This window comes from Benincasa hispida, chromosome 1 (assembly GCF_027475165.1).
Source record: "Benincasa hispida cultivar pf3 chromosome 1, pf3_genome.v1.1, whole genome shotgun sequence".
In the NCBI taxonomy this organism is placed as follows: Eukaryota; Viridiplantae; Streptophyta; class Magnoliopsida; order Cucurbitales; family Cucurbitaceae; genus Benincasa; species Benincasa hispida.
This window is the reverse complement of record NC_143478.1, coordinates 97,302,964-97,311,458: the sequence shown is the minus strand read 5'-3', so window position 1 is coordinate 97,311,458 and position 8,495 is coordinate 97,302,964. Positions and strand designations below refer to the sequence as shown.

At 35.5% G+C, this 8,495-nt stretch overlaps 1 long non-coding RNA gene across 1 annotated transcript; it reads left to right on the top strand.

Moving 5' to 3' along the window:
- Positions 1-4,029: 4,029 nt before the first annotated feature.
- LOC120072069 (uncharacterized) lies at positions 4,030-7,507 on the top strand. Its single transcript, XR_005480384.2, has 6 exons — positions 4,030-4,261; positions 4,335-4,524; positions 5,607-5,704; positions 6,144-6,422; positions 6,666-6,759; positions 7,271-7,507. It is a non-coding gene; the product is annotated as an uncharacterized LOC120072069 (long non-coding RNA).
- The last annotated feature ends 988 nt before the right edge of the window (positions 7,508-8,495 follow it).

Here is an 8,495-nt window from a genome sequence, read left to right as displayed (position 1 = left end):
TATCAAACGGACCCTAAATTACTAACTTTCAATTTTTTTTTTTTTATTATGTGAATCTTTTATTGGTTCGAACCATTATTGTTTATCAAAGATATAGAAACGAATCCTCTAGTTTATTTCATTACAATTGCAATCTACCACGGTCATTGTTTAGTGATGATGTGTTTTATTGAACGCTGATGTGGAAATAAAAAATCCTAGGGTTAAATTCTACGATCGATGCATTACAAATTGGAATCTCCATAAATGACATCATTTAATTAGCTTTTTAGTATAGGGTTGTTGATAACATGCAGAAATGCATGTCATCTTAGGCCTTTTACTTAGAATTATGAGAGTTGTTAAGCAGAATATGCAGAAATTATGTTAGGAATTCACGAGAAATTGAGCTTGCGACGTTCAGCATTAAGAATCTCAGCTAACCCAATATTATGCGTTATTATGTGTTCAATGTTCTATGTGTGTAGCTAACGTAGGAAGTGGACACAAACGCAAAAACCGGACCACCGCATAGACGACGCATGCGGAGAAACTCTCCATCGCAAAGACAAACCGATTGGATCAACGCATGGATGTTGTAGTAATCAGCCGCATGCGTCCATCGCATGGGAGTTGCACTCGTCAAGCGATTGCGATCATCGTGTAGAGTTGGGTATTAAGTGAATACGGTCACTACATGATCGCGACTACACGATAATGTATGGTAAAGGGGTCAACGCAAGGTTGGTGGAATAAACGCATCAACGCATCTACCTCGAGAAAATCAAAAGATGATGTTGACATTTCACCTACTACGTCGTTGGCAGCAGAGGTTTAGAAAAGACTAAACGCGTCGAATGTTAGAATCAGAGCAGTCCATTAATGCTGTCGGCGATCTAGGCTCTATATAAAGAAGTCGATGAGTAGAAATTCAACTTGTCCGGGGATTATCCCTGCAACCCAGGGTTTTCCCTGAGATCCAGACTATTGTGTGAGAAGAAGCCTGAGAGTTCTTCACCTCCTTCATCCATTCCGAGTGATGACCGGAGCCTTCGATCGGTGCTAGAACTTAGGAGAGTAAGCTCCATCGCCCATCCATGGCATCACCGGCAGCTTTGACGCACATCCGCTGGACGCAAGTATTACTTCCTCATTTCATTTTCCCTTATTTTCCTATATTATATTGTATGACATTTTGTGATTAAGGGATTAATACATTATGTTTTCAATACATTTTTGTGTTCCTTCGATTCCATCTCCATCTTCTTTACTTAGCATCCTTACTTTCGTTGTATCACTTAGTGAGATTGCTTGAGTATCACATACTTAGTCATGTGGATTAAGGATATGAAGCATGCAGCAAACCACCGAGAGGTGTGCGTTATGTGAGTATGTGAGAAAACCTTATTTGCTTAGTGTAAAGCTGTGGCAACGCCTGTCTATAGGCTAACGCATTACTTGTCTATGAGTAAAGTCAGCAACAGCCAACTGCCTGGGAGAGTAAGTGGTTGGTCACATTAAGCAATGTAAGTCATTGTTCACTAGAGATAGGAATAATCTTGCGTAAACCAAGTTTATGTGTTTACCTTGTCCTATGAGCGCATCATTCATCATTTAGGCATACTTGAGAGAGTAGTCTAAAATCCAAATCTAAGACTCGAGAGAGCGGATTGGAACACATAAGCAAGAATGGGGAACTTAGAGATAAGCTTCGTTTGCTGTCACACAGCATATGCACCCTATGGATAGGATATTGCATGCGTCCAGGAAGTAGGACATGGTGGTTATATGAGGTCATCTCGACACTTATGCATATCCACCGCATACGTCCAAGAGTTAGGCTCAAGTGTGTGTAGCATGATCGCATGGCTTGCGTTAACTAAGGTTGCCCTTGCCATCACTTTTAAGTACTGCAATGAAAACATCTTCGCATTTTATCTATTTTTCCATTCATTTGTTTCATGTCAAGAGTTGTCGTGTCTCTACCTCTCATGCATATTCTCATTGCATTGTCTGTTAGCTAGGAGTAGGAGTAGTGTTAGCTTAGAAACCTTCCCATCCATTCTTTTATTCAACCACCGCATGCACATTACTGCATTCATTTGCTAAAAGTCCCTGAGTTCGACCTCGGATCACCTAAGAAACTTGCGTTCGCGTTATACTTGGCATGAGCACAAGAAAACTTGTGACAGGACGCATGGTCATCGCATACATTTATTAATGCATAGTCATTCCAAAGCATGACCATCGACGCATAACTATCAACGTATACCTTAAGAACATGCGTCGCATATTGTGTCCAAGGGATTTTAGTTGTTGAGTAAATTGACATCTAATTTCCTGTCACGAAGTTTTTGTCTCTTACAAATAAGAACGAAGAATGTAGCCAACAAGAGTGTAGCTCAATTGATATACTATTCATACTATCAACTTAGTAGTTTGAGGTTCAATTCCCCCACCCCATACTTTAATTACAATATCTTTAAAAAAAAAAAAAAATGAAGAATGCAATACAAAGGTGGATTTATTAAATTTTAGCTACTATACTTTTAATTGTTCAAGTTTAGTCCCATGGTTTCAATATTCTATATTCAATTACTAAACCAAGATTTAAAAACATGAAGATATGGAAACATGACCGAAAGCATCTGTCTAGTCCCAGTAACCCGATCAGGGATTCCTCATGTCATTCATTGATATGTCCCTACATTTACCAAAAAACAACATAATAAAGAATGAAACATGACCAAAAACATCTGTCTAATTCCAGTAGCCCGATCAAAGATTCCTCCTGTCATTCATCGATATGTCCCTACACTTACCTAAAAAACAACATAATAAAGAATGAAACATGACCGAAATTATCTGTCTAGTCCCAGTAGCCTGATTAGGAATTCCTCCTGTCATTCATCGATATGTCCCTACACTTACCTAAAAATAAAATAATAAAGAACGAGTATAAAATACTCAGTAAATAACCCCATTACTAGGGTCAGACTATGCATACATATCTACAAATGCATGCATTCTAATGAGACAAGCATACTACAACTTATCAAGGAGACAGTAAATCATGAACACTTTGAAACATGAAAACATGGATGGTCATCTAGTGAGCAAATTACCCCATTCTAACACGAATCTGGTGGCTCGAAAGCACACAAATATGGTAGGAAATCCGTCGATCCCTGAAGCTAAATATGGTAGTGGACCCGAAGGATCACGATACTAAATATGGTAGTGAACTCGAAAGATCATGATAACTGGCTAGTGTTAGAATGGAAATTTTCACAACTGAACATGATTCATAAAATATCCATCTATGGTCCCATAATATAGTGGATAAAACATTCTCATAGTTCTAACATGCGCATAATGAATTAATCAACATACATCATATTACTAAGGTCTAGTACATGCTTCTAAATTTACTTATTCCCAACTGAAATTAATGACTATAATGGCCGACACAAAGGCGTTCCGATAGTGAAATGGTGTGTTTTTGGAAGTTCGATTCACCATGAAATCCCTTAACATATCAACAACACATGGAAAAGTAACATTCTTGTTGGATTTGCTTCACTAATGCATCTGATTGCAGAAAATCAGAAAATTTCTCCAAGTGTTCCATGCCCAGCCAACACGAGGCCTTGCATCCAAATATGTCCAATGCGAAAGAGATTCATCAACTTGCACTTTTTCTATCAAATCACCACTTACAGGTATGGGCACCTGATGACGGCATCTGAAAAGTTCTGAAATGGCAGGCGGCTAACTAGGGCATGAACACAATAAGAAAAACCACATTTCTTGACATTTGCAATTTTAAATACTTGACGTTTTTATGAAAAAATGTCAAGAAATAGGTAATTTTAAAGAAAAAGTATCAAGAGGTTTTTTTTTTTAAAATTGAAAGTTGTTGCATTTTTTTTTGAAAAATACAATACTCGACGTTTTAAAAATGTCAAGTTCAATTAATGATTTCTTCACGTTTTATAAACATCAAAAACCTTAGAATATATAGGGCAGCGTTTCAAAAATCTTAAAATAGAGTTGCAACGTTATGGATTTTGACAGTAAAAAAAATGCACACGCCTCATGCAAACAGCGTCGCAACGCTCTCACAAGCACCTATCTTCATCTTCCCCTTCTTCTGCTCGAACTCTCATTCCTCCAAACTCACTTTCTCAATCACACTTCCACAATCCCTCACCCGAACACCAGAGGAATTCAACCCATCTAAGATCTGAATTTCGTCCTAGTTCCACCCAGCACCATCGAGGTTCGTTTTAGATCCATGATCTTCGGGCTTCATTTAATTTCATGTTCATCTAAGCAGATCTGTGTTGCTGTAGATCGAGCTTCGAGCTTCGATCCACGAGGTTCGTTTCAGATCCACGAGGTTGGTGCTTCGATCCATCGGTTTTTTCGATTGTGAAGGTTGCGTTTCTTGAATGGTATTTGGCGATGGTTAAATATCATCCTGTTCTTACCAAGAGTGTCACTTCTGCACTTATTTACACGGCTGCTGATTTGTTGTCTCAGGTGAATAGTTTTGGAGCTTGCATCTGCTTGTTTTCAGTTTGAAATCTTTGTTCTTAGGGATTTGTTGATGTTTTGTTTCTATTTAGCTAGTTTAGGAAGTAAATTTTCTTGGAAGAGTCGTTCTCTTTAATTAGCTACTTTAGGAAGCAAATTTGTTGATGTTTTGTTTCTATTTAGCTAGTTTAGGAAGAACTTTATATTTTCCGAAAACAACAGAATCAAAAAGTCTGGACTGCTATGTTCTTAATGGTAAACATACTTTTACTTCCCAATTTACATGAAAAGATCATATCAAAGTTTGATCCCTTAATTATACAGTGATTAATCATTTAGAAATTCTTGAAATTTAACCAATGAGTTGGAGGAGTAGGAGTTGGGTTCGTGGCCTCATGACTATAAAACATCAATTGTATGCTTTATTAAATTCTTACATTGTCGGTCCCACTCTCAGGAGTTTACAACTCCACTTCTTGCCCCAAACGAAACTTTCCCATCAGACTTAATAAAGTATCTAATATGTCTATTAGCTTTGGACTTTAGAGTAAGTTGCTTTTTTTCCTTCTTTTTTTGAAGACGCATCTCGTAAGTTATTTGAACTTTAAAAAGGGTCTAATTGACCATATTTATTAAACATAGATTAAAAGTTTTAGAGTAGTATTAGGTTATTAGATGCAATTCAGGAAGTTCAGACCTTTAATTAGTAATACTAAATTCACATAAATGACCTCTAGCATTGAAGAGAACTTTGATAAAGAGTTGTACTCTGCTCAAAGTCATTATTCTCTGCTAAAAAGTATTATGATGATCTTCATCTTTACAAACAGGGCAGTGCCTTCATTTTCTTTCTATTTGTTTTTCGTTGGGAAAAAAGTTACATGGGCTTCATATCCAATCTTTATATTGTAAAAGTTCCAGGTTACATGGTATTAGAAAAATGCATAGTTTCCATAATTCTTGAGGTCTTTTATAAATATGGGACGCTCTTTATCCAGCACTTTGCCGATTATGTTGATTATGTCCCTTAATGAATCGTAGTTCTGTTCATTTCTTTCTTAAAGATCACTATTCTTTTATGCTTGCAGATCATCTCCGCCATCAGGGTGGTGTAACAGATCTTACATTTGATACTTTAGGCTATGGATGGCAGATCACGAACTGTGTTCTCACAGCAAGCTATTCAGTAAGTATCTTTTAGTTTTTTGGACACCATTTTTTGTTTTTGATTATTGAACCAACGAATATCTACAAAAGGGTAAGGTGATAGGACATCATTGCAGTCCCGTGGCTAAATCTTGAAATATGTAAGAGCTTCCCAATTTAAAGCAGCAAAGATGCCCACAGTTTTTCCTTGATGCTTCTTTACTTTGGGTATAAATTCATTGGTTTTGTATGCTGATTGATCTGCTGTGAGTAAAGATTTTAAGAAGATATTTCTTGTCTAAAGTTAGGAAAAACAAACTTATTAGGTTTGGGGGTTTGACTAGTTTGTCTTTTACGTGTTACGTTTGTTTAACTTGCGTTGATGCCTGAGATGGAGACCTTTAGCATCTTGCTTTTATGTTGTCATTTACACATAAGTCTATATAAAGAGTTGTTCTCATGTGTTATGCAATCTACAGGACTGGATTTGAAGAGAGAGAGGATTTGCCTATTGTGCTAAATACAGTCCTTGCAGGCAGGTACTATGTAACCGAATGCCTAGGATCGACGACTTTTAGTAAAGTTGTTCAAGCACACGATCTTCATATGGGAGTAGACATTTGCCTAAAGATCATTAAAAACGACAGAGATTTTTTCGACCAGAGCTTAGATGAAATCAAACTTCTAAAGCTTGTTACAAACATGACCCTGTAGATCAGTGCCACATTTTACGGCTTTATGACTACTTTCATCATCAGGTATGTTTTAGCTTTTTTCCTTATCCTCGCTTAGCAAATTTGAGTTGGTTTAGTGCTTCTAACTTCTGTGAAAATATATCTGGACTAGTAAATTGGAATATCTCTTCCCTTTATATGAACTTTTGAGTATTCTTTTGAGTATTAAAATTCAGGATATGCAATGCTCTTATTTTGTTCGATTAGGGTTTTTTCTTTCTTACTTGAATGTTATTTTGAGATTGTTTATGCTTGGTGTGAGGTAAGTTCTTCAATGAAAAATGGTACTGTGAAGTAAAATATAGCTGAAGAAGATGGTGGAGACCGTTTGAAGAGCAAGTCTGATGCTCCAAATCTTAAGGTATTTACAAAATTTTATGTTTATATATCCAAAATTTATTTGAGTTTTCTTACGAATCCTCTTTTATTGAGTGTTTGGTAGGATTAAATGTTGATTGCCATTAGTTTTGTTACATTTGTTAAGTTGAATCAAACCAACGAATCCTCTTTTAAATGTTTAAACAATGCTTTGGGCAACGGTTTGATTTTTCTTATATGTTTAAACAGTGCTTTGGTTTTTCCTTTTTCTTTTTCCATTACTTTTATCATTTGATGATATTAAAAAATGCTCAATCTTCATCAAACTCTCCGAGCGATATTTCAGATAATTCATCTTCACACTGCTCCTTTTATTGCTTTACAGACTTCAAATTTCTCATTCAAGTATATATATCTATCCTTTTTGTTATTCAATTTTATTATATTTTTTTCAAGTTTATATATAAAGTAAACACCTCTGCCTTTCTATAGGAGTATCAGTTTTTTCCAAAATTTTAAGGTAGTTGCAATGGTATATTATTTCATCGATGTAGGTGCTCAAAGCGACAAGTTCAAGGTGGGCTACGTTATTCTTGTGGAGGCAGGAGTATAGTGAACGAGATTTGGCTAGGATTACTTCATATGGGATTGATAGGTGTACCTTTTTAATTGTTCTTAGAGGGGATGGAGGTTGTTGATTGTACAATACTTTATGATGTTGTAATATTGACAATGTTAATGAAGCGAAGTTTTTATAAAGAGATATTGATGGAAATTTGATTGATGTAAAAGACTTAAAATGTGTGTATTGTTTATTTGATTGATGAATGTATGTCATATATATATCAAATGTGACTGTTTGATCAAAATATAGGAGCAATTATAGGTAAAAACGTCAACATTACTAATTTTTCTGAAAAAACCACAGACAAATTTCTTGATTTTTTTTCCTTGTCATGATTATAGATATTCTTGACATTTTTAATAGATCAAGAACTTTGATATTCTTGACATTTCTAACATGTTAAGTAGGATATATCTTGACATTTTTCAAATGTCAAGTTCACAAAATTTCTTGACGTTTTTTCCTTGTCATCCTTGATGTTCTTTAAATGTCAATTGTCACTTTTCTTGACATTTTTAAAACGTCAAGAAAATCAACATTCTTAACACTGGCTTCCTTGACATTTTTAAAAAACGTCAAGAAAAGTCATTCTTGACATTTAAAAAAGTCAAGAAACACTGTTTTTGTAGTAGTGGAACTTTAATACGAGTCTTGTCGTAAGTTGTTGAGGAAAATGCCTACAAATAGGAGGTTTGCTGCTAAGAGCTGAGAGTTAGACACATTAGAAATTTTAGAGAATTCAGTTAGCCAAAAACTTTGTCATTTCAAGAAATTAGGAGAAAAAGGTCCATTGTCATCATTGATTAGAAGAGTGTTGGAGAATAAGCTCAAGAGAGAATCCTTCAGCTCATCTTTACCAAGTTGGTTGCCACCAGCACTTAGAATAAGCCACAAAGACAAGAGATTGAATTTTACGACTTGACTTCCTTCTTTTCTTTTACTTATCACCTCCATTTATCAACCTTTCGATTAAATTGAGAATGTTGTAAACATATTTGCTATCTTTAAATTCAATCTTATATTTGATCGGTCCACTCTTGATTCATCTGTTTACATTCAAATTTTTGTGTGGTAATAAATCTTCTGAGTCATTACATACTTGAATTCCATGCTTTAATCATCTTAATCATTTGATTAAAGTTACTTCTCAGTTA